Source organism: Macaca mulatta, chromosome 5 (genome assembly GCF_049350105.2).
Source record: "Macaca mulatta isolate MMU2019108-1 chromosome 5, T2T-MMU8v2.0, whole genome shotgun sequence".
NCBI lineage: Eukaryota > Metazoa > Chordata > Mammalia > Primates > Cercopithecidae > Macaca > Macaca mulatta.
Window position 1 is genome coordinate 13,538,988 of NC_133410.1, and position 14,897 is coordinate 13,553,884.

At 38.5% G+C, this 14,897-nt stretch overlaps 1 long non-coding RNA gene across 6 annotated transcripts in view; it reads right to left on the reverse strand.

Annotated features, from left to right (window-relative positions):
* Positions 1 to 14,897, reverse strand: part of LOC144341125 (uncharacterized) — a 428,038-nt gene that overhangs the window by 111,259 nt on the left and 301,882 nt on the right. For all 6 annotated transcript variants that reach the window (XR_013417776.1, XR_013417770.1, XR_013417774.1 and 3 more), the window contains one exon: positions 12,983 to 13,094. This is a non-coding gene — a long non-coding RNA (uncharacterized LOC144341125). The remainder of the gene's footprint in view (positions 1 to 12,982; positions 13,095 to 14,897) is intronic.

Here is a 14,897-nt window from a genome sequence, read left to right on the forward strand (position 1 = left end):
ATTAATAATTTATCCAATAAATATTTATTATGAATAATTCAATAAATATTTATTATGCAGGTTTTTTATTTTTTTTTTTTTTGAGACAGAGTCTCACTTTGTCTCCCAGGCTAGAGTGCAGTGGTCCGATCTCGGCTCATTGCAACCTCTGCCTCCCGGGTTCAAGCCATTCTCCTGCCTCAGCCTCCCGAGTAGCTGGGACTACAGGCACATACCACCACGCCCGGCTAATTTTTTTTTTTTTGGTTTATTTATTAGAGACGGGGTTTCACCGTGTTAGCCAGGATGGTCTCAGTCTCCTGATCTCGTGATTTGCCCGCCTCGGCCTCCCCAAGTGCTGGGATTACAGGCATGAGCCACCACACCTGGCCCTGCACTATACAATTTTTGTCTTATTTCATTTGATGCCACTAACACTTTATGGAAGAAGATTAAGCTTTGCCAAGTAATATGTAAATGTATATGTAAAATTTCTGATTCCAATGCCCTCAACTATTTCAATGGTTTTATATGCCTCTAAATCTCTGTATTGTATATTTTGTTCGAAATTTATTGAGTGGTTTGTATTTTCCTAATACAAATCTGATTGCTTGAAAATATGGTGTCAGAAATAGGGAGTTTCCTAAGATAATATTTCTCTCTGAGATTTTGGCCTAATGGATGGCAAGGAAAATGATGTTATAGGCTGGAAAGACAGTAAGCATGTTACACTGTGACTAAACAATTTGTATTTCTAGGGAAGAAGTGGTAACACAGAATGTTAGTTATATGTGCTGGTAGTTACCGACTCTACCAAGGTATGTAAGAGAGAAATTAATTCAGGAAAGAATCAACAGGTTTTCAAGCGTAAATGAAAAAGAAGAGTTTAGAAATCTCAGACTTTAAATTGGAAGAAAAGCCAGTGTCTGGGCTTAAATTGTAGGAAAGGAGATTGAAAAAACCTTTGGGAAGCAAAGTCCAATCAGAATCCAGTATTGAAATAAAGATTGGATTAAGGGCGTAGCCTTCTCATTCAATCTTGATAGCTTTAAGTTACCATTAAGCTAAGAGGAAAAGTGAGAGGTGGGGGGGAATAGAACTGTGGGTAGAGTAAGAAAGGTAAAGGCACAAGGAAAATCTATGCCTGGGGAAATAATATAGGTGTGGTTCCCAATATGTGGAGCCAACTGGAAGCCAATAGATCAGAAGCCTAGTTAAGGTATCAAACGAAAAGTGTTTCTAAAGATAATTCTCTTGACTAGTTGAGACCAAAAGAAACTTTTAGACCTTGGTTTATCATTCAAGGGATCCCTCAAGATAACCCATGTCTTTATTTAATGTGTGCAAGGGAGCTTTGAAAAGGAAGCAGGCAGAGCCAGAGGAAAGAAAGCATTATAGCCTAGGATGCCCCTCTCCCACCTAGAGGTCAGAAGCAGTGCCTAGCCAAGTGAATATCCCACTCCCAGGACAGCCAGTCTTCACTGCGTGCCCAGCGGGATTCCATCACTGTGATTGACCTGTGTCTTCTGTGGATCTTTCAGTCTTCTGTTATTTGAAGGAAATATTTTACTGGGGTCACCCTAAACCCATTTAATCTTGTATCTGAGCTATATGTGTTAGTGGGTGTGAGCAGTTAACTTATGTTTTTAGTTCATACATTGCTGGATGCAGGGCAGCCACACCCCAGTCTGATGACAAGGACTACAATTAATTTTTAAAAATCCTGAACTTTAAACACAGTGACTGAAGGGAATGCTTGATTTTATTCACTGGGGAAGAGCTGAGTGTATTCTGTAATTAGAGGAAATACATTTTGGTTGCTCCCATGGTGCTCACTGCCTGATAATAACACCCTTGTATAATCTTCCCTGGCAGATTGGCAGGACCTGTGACTTGATTCTAAGCAATAGACCAATAGTAATCACCAACCACCAAGAGCAAAGGGGATGAAATGTTTCTCCTGTGATTATACTAAATGTGAATAGTGATGGGACATTGCTTTCGTGATTATGTTACATTACATAAAACTGTCTGCTAGCAGACCCACTCTAAAGTCTCTCTCTGTCCATTGCTGGGTTTGAAAATGCAAGTTTTTGTGAATCCTACAGCCACAGAAAAAAAATTCTACTACTAGTGTCCTGAAAGAGAACTAGGAAATGCTCCCGCAACCCCTCAACTTGAGCTTGCAGACAAGAATGCAGCCGTGGCCCACACTTGATTGTAGCTTTGTGAGACTCCTAGTGAATGACCCAGCTAATCCATGGTTGAATTTCGGATCCACAGAAAATGTGGTTTTAAAGATCTAAGTATGTTTTAATTTATTGTGCATTACAGTAGTCTCCCCTTATCTGTGGAGTCTATGTTCCAAGACTCCCAGTGGATGCCTGAAACCATGAATGGTACACCCTATGTATTGTTAGCCTTTAATGCCCTTTTTATCCTAACTGAGAACTGCAGCTGTAACTTTTGCAGTTTGATGTATGACAGCAAAACTACCATAAATTAATTATTCCTTCTTCACAATTTCAGAGTTAGAAGATCTGTTTTTACCTTAGACCTTGACAACTTCAGCATGTGATTTTTTTTCTTTCCTTATTAAGACACCTTTCACCTTTTCAGTTAAAGAAAGCACTTTGTGGCTGCTCTTTGGCATATTACAATTGCCAATATCACTATTTTTGCACTTTGGGGTCATTATTAAGTAAAAATAAGGGTCACTTTGAACACAAGAACTGATACTTCCATAGTTGATCTGATAACTGAGGTCACTGCTAAATGACTAATGGATGGGTAGCAAATACAGCATAAATACACAGAATAAAGGGATGATTCTCCTACAAGGCAGTATGGAATGGGATAGTGTGGGCTTTCAACACATTCATAGGAACAGTGTGCAATTTAAAACTTATTAATTATTTCCGGGATTTCCCATTCAATATTTTCAGGCTTTGGTTGAGCATGGAGAACTGAAACCATGGAAAGCAAAACCACAGGTAAGGGGGGGACTACTGTAATAGAAGCCTAATACAGGTATACTTGGATATGTGATGACCAGAAGGATACACAGTGAAAAAGATTGTTTGCAGACCACCAAAAATTATTTGGCTTTTTTCCCCACAGTTTAGAATCGCTATTAGGAAAAGATTCCAGTAACGAATATATTCCCCTACTCTTTTATCAAGATAGGGCCACATGACCAGCTCTGGTTAATGCATACTGGAAACAATACGTATCACCTCTGAGTGAAGGTTTCTGTGTGCCCTGTATGCATGACACATAGTCTCTTTCTGTTGAATCATATATACTGAAGATAGTCGAAGTCCATGAAGAAAGGATCTTGGATCCTTGAAAAATTGTATGGGGCAGAAGACATTCCCCTCCCACATTTTCATCAATGATTTAAGCTATAAAATGAGAGAACAATAAACTCACACTGTGTTAATTCATCAATACTTGGCATTTTTCATAATATAACCTCACGTATTCTAACACCATAAAAGCAAAGTATTTTTATTGTCATTTTATTTTAATAAAGACAATTTCTTGAATTAATTTCATAATATTAAAATGACAAATGTTGTTATGCATAAACACCAGTGCATTTTATTTCTGAAGTGAAACAAAACTAGCATTGCTTCCAACTAAGTTTATGAATACATCAGTGAAACAAACCAAGCAAGTCATTTTTATATCAATTTTCTAGAACTATATATGCATATTCCAAGATGAGAGTAATGTATCCATTGGCTAATCACAATATACAATTGAAACTGCATAAAGATCATGGACTTTGACAACTAACAGATTTGAACTTAAAGCCTGGTTTCAAAAAGTACAAGGTGTTTGACCTTGGCAAAGTAATTTAACCTGTTTCTCATTTTTGTCATCTTGTAAATATGCATAGTATTTATAATATAGAACCATTAGGAGAAGGTAATGATGAAAAATATCAAGCAAGCACAGTTCTTGTCACTTAGTAGGTGGTCAAACACTCTAGATTTCTTCTCTTTCCCCCTTTATCTTTGTGTATCATAGGATGTCAAACAGATAATGAATAGCATCAATTATAGCTATGACATCCCCAGGACATTACTAATGAGAGTCATACATCAAAAAATTAGGATTATGTGTTATGCAACTATTTGCTGAAGCTGTTCCTACTTTAATTTTTAAGACAGTAACTTCAGAGCTTTCTAACATAACAAAATTTATATTTACCTTGAAAGCTATGCAGTACTTTGATTATAAAAGCAAACTGACAAAACTCTGCGTTTGGAATTACTACATCTTTACAAAATCCTCCAAAGCCTTTTATGTCCACATATTTCTAACTAAAAAGTAAAAATTCTGTGAAGTTCAGTAACAGCTGTGTGTGTGTGTGTGTATGTGTGAGCATGCACACGTATGTATTTGGAAATAACTCAAGAACTAAAGAAAGACCGAAGACACATTTGTGGTATGGCAACCTTGGAATTTAGTGAACAATATTTTGCTTCTTGCTCACTTTCCTTGTACACACCAGACCCACTCACCTTTATTCTTTTAATTTTGCTCTCTCCTCTTTTCACTACCAATGTCCCTCCTCTTATCTCACCCATTCTTCAAAACCCAGCTTAGGTTTCTCCTGTGCTAGAAGGCTCTCCTTAAGATTTCTCTCTTCATTAGCTGATTTTGGTCCTATTTGTTTCTATAGCAGAGGTCACAACTGGCACAGAAAATGGCACTTGGATTCTGAGGATCCAAGTCCATAGCAGAAAATTCCAATGCTACAGGAGATATTAGTGGGGAGAGGTAAACTAAAATATCAAGGAAAGTGTCCGCACACACCAATTCTGGAGGGGTCAAATGTGAGTTTGAACTCAATCCCAAGAGATGAGACCATAATAAGTGGAGAAAGATGCAGTATCTTTATGTAAGGCTAGATGATGAAAAGTTTCCAAGAGGGCAAATTTCCCTAGACTGTTCTACAGAGGATATCTTATCTTTGTGATCATAAGACTTTATTGTTTATATTCACAGATTAATTAGGATGTCAGCCTACATGGCCTGAAGTGCTACGTCTTGGTAGATAAATAACAGTGTTCTAGATATGACTTCACAATTTATTAACTGCATTATCTTAGCTATGATGCTGAACTGCTCTTGAGTCTTGGTTTAATAAAATACAGGGAGGTCAAGTAATGCCCAGCTCATGGAAGGATTGGAAATTCAATGAGATAATGCATGGAAAAAAGTTTGCAAATTCAAAAGTCTGGAGATATACTAAAGAATGTTTTAATCTGTGTATCTGAGTCCATTTGGTGTTCCTATAACAGAACATCTGAGGCTGGATAATTTATAAAGAAATAGGTTTATTTGGTTCATGAATTGGGTGACTGAAAGTCCAGGAGCATGCCATCAATCTCTGCTTGGCTTCTGGAGAGAGCGTTTTTCTGTGTCACAATGTGGTGAAGAGGCAGAAGGAAAAGTAGGTGCGAGCAAAGAGGCCAAGCATGAGACACAACCTCAATTTGCAACAACACAGTTTCACCAGGACTAATCCATTCCTGAGAAAACTAATCCAGTCTCATAAAAAGACATTAATCTCACTTTATGACCTAATCATCTCTGTAGAGTATCACCTCCCAACATTGCCACAATGGAAATTAAGGTTCCTACGTGAGCTTTGGTGGGAAACACTTAAACCACAGCACTGTGCAACAAAATTGAGCACTCGTTGAATGCTATTTATTAACGCCACTATAGACATAAAATACTCATGTTTTAACTTATAGTGAAAGCTTTTTGATGGGAGAAATCCATATATCATTATTACTAAGTCGTGTTTTAAAGTATAGGTCTAGGAGTACATTTGATATTCAACACGTTTGTTTAGTGTTCAGTGAATGATTACTCTTCTCTCTGCACAACACTTTCTAATCTTCTGGTTTCTTTTATGTTTTTTATTACAAAAAGAAATGTACATAAATGATCACTTCACACAATAAAATTAAGTTGACAATGTAAATGATGTGATTTATTACTGCATAAAATATCTGAATTCAAATCCTGGCTTTGCCACTCACACAATTTTTGAGTAAGTTGCCTAGCTTCTCTTTGTCTCTCTTTTTTTTTTTTCTAGTAAAATACTACAAGGCTACAGTAACCAAAACAGCATGGTACTGGTACCAAAACAGAGATATAGACCAATGGAACAGAACAGAGTCCTCAGAAATAATACCACACATCTACAGCCATCTGATCTTTGACAAACCTGAGAGAAACAAGAAATGGGGAAAGGATTCCCTATTTAATAAATGGTGCTGGGAAAATTGGCTAGCCATAAGTAGAAAGCTGAAACTGGATCCTTTCCTTACTCCTTATACGAAAATTAATTCAAGATGGATAAGAGACTTAAATGTTAGACCTAATACCATAAAAACCCTAGAGGAAAACCTAGGTAGTACCATTCAGGACATAGGCATGGGCAAAGATTTCATGTCTAAAACACCAAAAGCAACGGCAGCAAAAGCCAAAATTGACAAATGGGATCTAATTAAACTAAAGAGCTTCTGCACAGCAAAAGAAACTACCATCAGAGTGAACAGGCAACCTACAGAATGGGAGAAAATTTTTGCAATCTACTCATCTGACAAAGGGCTAATATCCAGAACCTACAAAGAACTCAAACAAATTTACAAGAAAAAAACAAACAACCCCATCAAAAAGTGGGCAAAGGATATGAACAGACATTTCTCAAAAGACGACATTCATACAGCCAACAGACACATGAAAAAATGCTCATCATCACTGGCCATCAGAGAAATGCAAATCAAAACCACAATGAGATACCATCTCACACCAGTTAGAATAGCGATCATTAAAAAGTCAGGAAACAACAGGTGCTGGAGAGGATGTGGAGAAATAGGAACACTTTTACACTGTTGGTGGGATTGTAAACTAGTTCAACCATTATGGAAAACAGTATGGCGATTCCTCAAGGATCTAGAACTAGATGTACCATATGACCCAGCCATCCCATTACTGGGTATATACCCAAAGGATTATAAATTATGCTGCTATAAAGACACATGCACTCGTATGTTTATTGCAGCACTATTCACAATAGCAAAGACTTGGAATCAACCCAAATGTCCATCAGTGACAGATTGGATTAAGAAAATGTGGCACATATACAACATGGAATACTATGCAGCCATCAAAAAGGATGAGTTTGTGTCCTTTGTAGGGACATGGATGCAGCTGGAAACCATCATTCTTAGCAATCTATCACAAGAACAGAAAACCAAACACCGCATGTTCTCACTCATAGGTGGGAACTGAACAATGAGATCACTTGGACTCAGGAAGGGGAATATCTCACACAGGGGCCTGTCATGGGGAGGGGGGAGGGGGGAGGGATTGCATTGGGAGTTATACCTGATGTAAATGACAAGTTGATGGGTGCAGCACACCAACATGGCACAAGTATACATATGTAACAAACCTGCACGTTATGCACATGTACCCTACAACTTAAAGTATAATAATAATAAATAAATTAAAAAAAATATTTTTTATTATTTTTTATTTATTATTTTTATTTTACTACTAGTAAAGATTTTTTTTTAATTATTATTATACTTTAAGTTCTAGGGTACATGTGCATAACGTGCAGGTTTGTTACATATGTATACCTGTGCCATGTTGGTGTGCTGCACCCATCAACTCGTCATTTACATCAGGTATAACTCCCAGTGCCATATCTCCCCGCTCCCCGCTTCCCGTGATAGGCCCTGGTGTATGATGTTCCCCTTCCCGAGTCCAAGTGATCTCATTGTTCAGTTCCCACCTATGAGTGAGAACATGCAGTGTTTGGTTTTCTGTTCTTGCGATAGTTTGCTGAGAATGATGGTTTCCAACTGCATCCATGTCCTCAGAAATAATGCCACACATCTACAGCCATCTGATCTTTGACAAACCTCAGAAAAACAAGAAATGGGGAAAGGATTCCCTATTTAATAAATGGTGCTGGGAAAATTGGCTAGCCATAAGTAGAAAGCTGAAACTGGATCCTTTCCTTACTCCTTATACGAAAATTAATTCAAGATGGAGTAGAGACTTAAATGTTAGACCTAGTACCATAAAAACCCTAGAAGAAAACCTAGGTAATACCATTCAGGACATAGGCATGGGCAAGGACTTCATGTCTAAAACTCTTTGTCTCTTTCCTAACTTAAAACTATGCTTTTCTCCATTATTCAACTGTAGAATGGAGGTACAAATAGTTTTCTCAGGGAGTTTTCAAATGGCCAAATGACTTAAGGTATGTGAAATATATAACACAGTGCTTTGCTTAGCACAAAATATTTGAACAATAAATTCTGCATTCCCTTATCTCCCTTCTGCCAATGTTGTCTCTTCCCTTGAAGGATGTGAGAGCATGGATGTTCTCACTACCTAATTGTTGATGGCATATTTTCCTGTAACCATCTCTGATTTTAATGATTATAGATATAGAGGAGGTATGTCACAATGAGTGGCTAGAAGGAAGATTTTCTTTTTAAAGTTTATATATTTTTATAAAAACAATAGCCTTGGTTGTCCCTGCTTGATAATTCCCACAGCATCCTCCTAGCTACAGATAAAAGGACTTTCTACTTCATAACAAGAAGGTTGTTTGATGTCATTTGGAAATTTTTAAAGAAGCCTATGGAAGGAAATCTAGAAATAAAATAACAGTGGCTGAATCTCAGGAGTTTCAGAGTGAAACAATACTTTATTTCTGTTCACAGGAAACTTCACCATTCAAATGAATTCACTTTTCATACAGCAACTCCTCAATTTCAGACAGAATGTTGAAAACTGGGCACATTAAATCAGAACAAAAACACTTTTGAAAACATCTTTGCAAAAGTACAATTTTGGCACAAAAAGAAGAGAATCAAGAAGGTGAACAAAATCAAAATGGAATTCAGTTCAAGGGAGACAAGTTCTCAGGTGGTTAGTTATTTGTGAAACTTGCAAAGTACCAATCAAAGGGGGAGACTATACCCATCAGTGCATATTGTTCCATAATAACTCTGATTCACTCTTTCAAACATTTAGAGTCAAGCAATTATAGGGGCCAAGGATTGTATTTTGTAGAAAATGGAGGACATAGAATTGACAGTAGCAAGCATATTTATCAGAAGTCTTTCTTCATTCCTCTCTATTCTTTTGAATCCTCTCTCTTCTTCATGGCCTCTTTCCATGCCCTACTGCATCTACAAAGCATTCCCTGACCACCGTGCCTAACCATGTTTCCTTACTCTTTCAAAATCTGCGAAGAAAGATTCTCTGCATTGTTTAGGGCTGTTCCATGTAGTAAAGTATTGGCTCTGGACTCCTGACTCCGTGGACTGAATCCCCGGCACTTGCTAATTGTGAAATCTTAGGTGACGTTATTTAAATTTTGGTACATACATTTTTTCACCTATAGAATGGGGATATTGTTAGTATAATAAATTTAACTGATAAAGGTTAAATGAGTTAAGGATGGCAACACACATCAAAAAGTACCAGAAGTGTGGTTAATAGTACACCCTGCGTTAGTTATTTTTAGTTAATATGACCATTCTACGTTCATTGGTTTCAGACCTAGAGCTGTGCAATCTTTCTAAAAGCAAATTTGTCTTAGCCACCTTATGCTGCAACTCCTTCAATGATTTTACTAATCTTTAGAAGGAAGCCCAAACTTCTTAACATGATGTTATGGTGAGCAATGCACACCTTCCCCCCTACCCAAAAACCATTCACACCCTAACACTGGAACCTATGAATATGTTACATTCCATGACAACAGGGGCTTTTCATGTCTACTGTGGGTATGAAGATTAACATTATCCTGGATTATTCAGTCTAAGCGAGTGTGTCCTTTCCTGCCTATGGTTATGAGAGAGAGACTGATGATGGAGAAGGGTCAGAGAGATGGAGGAAATGAGGCCACATACCAAGGAGTACAGGCAGAATCTAAAAGACGGGAAAGGGAAGGAAAGTGATTCTCCCACAGAGCCTCCAGAGGAGAATGTAACCCTGCAGATACCTTGCTTATTAGTCCAGGTAAATCCTATGCCAAACTTCTGATCTAATGTACTGTCAGATAATATATTTGTGTTGTTTTAAGCCATTAAGTTTGTGGTAATTTGTTAGAGCAGCCATAGGAAACCAATATATGTGATATACACAGCCTTTGAGGTTTCATGCTTGTCTTCTTCTCAGCCTACTTTCAGGGCCCTGGAGAACAAGATGGGAGAGAGGGTCTGAGGCCGATGGCCAAGCTTCTTTGTGTATAGGCAGCATTCTCATGGGTCTGATGGTGTATTTCCAGGAAAGAGACAATGCAATTATAAGGATAATGAATAGATGTCTGGTGCAGAATGAAGGGAAGGAGAAGAGGATGAGAGAATTTTAAGATGTTTTCAGATATTCCCTTGGTTTACATGTCCTTACAATGCCCAGATCTGCAAATATGATAGATTGTCACTCCCATGATTACAGTTGTTTATATAGCCAAGGAGATTTTTCAGATGTGATGAATCTCCCAAATCAGTTGATCTTTGAGAAATCATCTGAATGAGGCTTACTTTATTACATGAGCCTTTTGAATATGGATCTAGAGATCAGAGTAAGAGGAAGTAAGAGATTGAAATCTTGAGAAAGACTTCACATGTCTTTGCCTTTGAAGCTGGTTTCCAGCAAGGAACTGGGGACCTCAGTTCTGCAACCACCATAATTCTGCTAGGAATTTGAATGAGTGCTAAAGTGGACCCTTTCCCAGAGCCTCCAGAAAGAATCACTACCCTGGAAACTGTGATACTCTGAGCAGGGCAACTGTTGTGGTTGGGCCATGCTTCTACATACAGAACTATGATTTCATAAATGGTTGTTGTATCAAGCTGGTCAATGTAGGGAAATTGTGACATAGCAATAGAAAATGAATACAGGGGACAAGCTAAAGCTGCAATGGCACTTCACCCCAAGTTGCCCTCAGAATATAATGCAACTGGCACCATAAGGAGTTTAATTTCAACCCAGTGTAACGTGTGACTAAGGGCCTGGACTTTGAGGTCAGAGAGTCCCAGGTCAAATAATGGCTCGATTCTTGACTACCTGTGTAAACTTGAAAAAATTACTTAACTTCCCTAAGCCTGAGTCTGCACACATGGCTGTGATGAGGATTAAATGAGATGATTCACATAACAGATTTTGCCTGATTCCTGTTACACAAAGAGTTTGATCAAAGATGGTTATGATAGGTCTTCGTCCTCTTCTTCTTATCATCGTTTCCCTATCCCCCCTTTCTTTCTGTTGAAACTTCCCAGTATAATTGGAAAAGAATAGCAGTCAATCCTCTGGGAAGATGAAAAGGAGCAGGTTGCAAAGATTCTTGAATGCAAAGCTAAAAAAATTTACTCTGTTCAGTAGGCAACAGAAAAATCAGTCACATATTTTAACAGAGTAATTATTTTTTAGTTATTTATTTATAAATTAATAACTAGAAAGGCCTCACTCTGTAGTCCAGGCTTGATTATAGTGGCATGATCACAGCTCACTGCATTTTTGAACTCCTGGGCTCAAGTGATCCTCCCACTTTAGCCTCCAGAGTAACTGGGACTATAGTTGTGTGCCACCATACCCAGCTAAAGAGAAATTGCTTTGAAGTTTCATTATATATACTGCAAGAGCTATGTGATCTCTACATGTTTTGTTTTCTCAACTATAACATTAGAAATATATGAAGACCTACCTACCTCATACAATTGAGTAAATTAATACATGCAAAATGCATAGAAAAAGTGTCTTAGATGGTAAAGATTCAATAAGTGGAATTTTAATCTACTTATTTACTTATTCATTGTCCAATATTTACCAATGGTGTCAGAAAATGTTCTAGGAGTTGAGGATATATTTGGAGAAAGAAACAAACTTCGTGAATCTGACATTATGGTGGTAGTATTCAAACAATGAATTGAAAAGTACTTTTTAAAGTGTGTGTGTGTGTGTGTATGTGCGCACACATGTGCATGCATGTAGCATGTTAGGTGGTGACAAATGTTCCAGAGAAAAGAAGACAAAATTTATAAAAGGGAATCAAGAATGTCAGGGCAGGAGCAAGGCAGACAGGCTTCAAGTGTAAATGGATTATTCAGGAAGTTCTTACTGGGAGAATGACATTTAACCAAGACTGAATGGAAGAGGGAGAGTGCAAGCTATGAGACTTTCTAGGTGAAGAGCATTGCAGGTAGAGAGAAGAGTTAGAGCTCTAACTGGGAGCCCACCAGACATGTGTAAGGAATAGCAAGGAAGCCAACAGGACTGAAGTAGATGTGGCCAAAGGGCAGAGGGAGGGCCAAAGGAGAAGAAGCCATTGAATTAGAAGGAGAGGTAAGATTTTGTAGGTACCTCATTGCCACTGTGTTAGAATTTGGGCTCTGAGTCTGCTAGATGAGGAGCTGTTCATCGTTGCTAAGCAGAGGAGGAAGGAACACAGTCTGGCCTATATTTTGACAGCATCAGGCTGGATGCTGTGCTACAAATCGATGTAGGAGGATGAGATCTGAACCACTGAGACAAGTTAAAATAATTGAGTAGTATTTCAAATAGTATAAACGTTAAACTTCAACTACAGGTTTTAAACAAAATATTTGTTTTGGAAATCAAAATCTGCTTGCCCCAATGAATAATTTAATACATTTTGTGTAGCTGAATTAGTTTTCTTTCTCTCTCTCTTGAAATAATACAGGTAATAGATCTTTCTTATTCACAGCTCTTTGTAAATTACATGAAATTCAGCCAGCGTTTAAAGCTGGATTAAAATGCTGGCTGCCTCGTCCTCTGTTAACATTTGCTTTGTTCAGAATGTGACTACTGGATGAAGGATCAGGATGATTTAGAAAAGAAATGTATAGCATTTGTAAAGGACTTGAATGATAAATTACTGAGCATTCCCAAAATGCCAGCATCACATCACAGATCTCCTTACCTGGACTGAGGCAGCATCCAGGGTTAATCATTTCTTCTTTGGGTGCCTGGGTAGTAGAGTCTGAAATACAGGAATATCTAAGACATCGGTGGCTCTTGAGACCTTCTTTCAGCTGTGAAGTTTAGAAAGGAACAGATTTGTTACTCTGACTCACTCCATCGTTGATGGCAATACCAAATATTTATTATTTCTCTTGTTAAATGTAGACATTTAAACATTAAGCATTTATTGAGACTCTGTTATACATTAAGCACAATGCTAGGCATTGTGGTAATTTGTATTTGAATTTTAATCCTGCTTTTTAAAAGCTATACGTCCTTAGGAAAATTTTAATTCAGCCTAGCCTCAATTTTCTTATTATTTAAAGTCAGCAGAGGCAATTTCTGGCAATATGGCAGAGAAAACTTGAATAGATTCCCCTTCTACAGTCCTGTGATAAAGTTATAAAAGTTCTGGCAAAATATTTTCAATATTTTGAAAACATTAAACAATTTTAGATTAAAAAATATTTTAAAATACAAACCAATTTCTATGTAAATATATGTTGATATCCAAGTTCAAAATAAAGCAAAATATACGTGTGAAAAAAAAGTAGATAGAACTCAAAGTCATAATAATAAGGACCACTGGATACCATGGCAAAACCTAGAGGTGTTGGTCTCATTTAAAAGACAGAATGAGACACAGGATTAAGATGGTGGATGGGAAGTAGGACTAGCTTTCAGCTCCCACTTGGATGGACAGAGCAGTGTATGGAGACATATAGTGAACTTTTGTTCCAAGAACTTCAGGAAAATAACAGGAAACCTGAAAGAATTCACAGACCCCTGGAATTAACTGCATCACCACTGCAGGCTCCCCAAGATGCCAAAAATCTGTGAATCTGCTTGCTTTCTCACTGGGGAGGCTTGTGGTCTAGGGCAACTTCTCAACGCTGGTCACTGGCTGCCTGGAAATAGACTTGGTGCTCTTGGAGAGGCACAGTTGGAGTGACACCAGCCTTTAGGACTGCCTGTTGCATGGGAACAGGGTGAAGCCAGTGACTGCCAGCTTTCCCCACTTCCCTGGTGACCTGTATGACTCAGCAGAGGCAGTCATAATCCCCCTGGGAATATAACTCCACTGGACTGGGAACCATATCCTTATCCCCCACATCAGCCACAGCAAGCCCCATCCAAGGAGAGGTTGACCTCAGACATGCCTATCCTTGCCCCCTCCTGGTGGTCTTTCTCTACCCACCCTGGCAGCCAAAAACAAAGGTCATAATCTCTTGGGAGTCCTATGGTCCTGCTCACTACCTGAGAATCCTGAATACTTTACCAGCTGTCCCTACAGCAAGTTTGCATCTTCCCTATAGGACCACAGCTGATAGTCTTGAAAGCACCACCTTTCGGCTGGCAGCCAACGAACACAAAAGCAGTGCACTAAACAAAAACACAACCAAGGACCCTCACAGAGTCTACTTCACTCCCCTGCTGTCTCTGCTGGAGCAGGTGCTGGCATCCATAGCTGCAAGACCTGAAGACAGATCACATCACATGACTCTTTGCAGACACTCAGACACTCCCCAGTAACAGCCCGGAGGCCAGTAGCTCCACTGGGGGGCTAGACCCAGAAGAGCAAAAGCAATTACTACAGTTTGGCTCTCAGGAAGCCCCATTCCTAGGAAAAGGGGGAAAACACCATATAAAGGGAACACCCCATGGGACAAAAGAATCAGAACAGTAGTGCTTGAATCCAAGATGATCCCTCTGACATAGTCTACCCAAATGAGAAAGAACCAGAAAAACAATTCTGGTAATATGACAAAATAAGGTTATTTAACACCCCCAAAAGTTCATACCAGCTCACCAGCAATGGATCCAAACCAAGATAAAATCTCTGAATTACCAGAAAAATGAATTCAGAAGGTCAA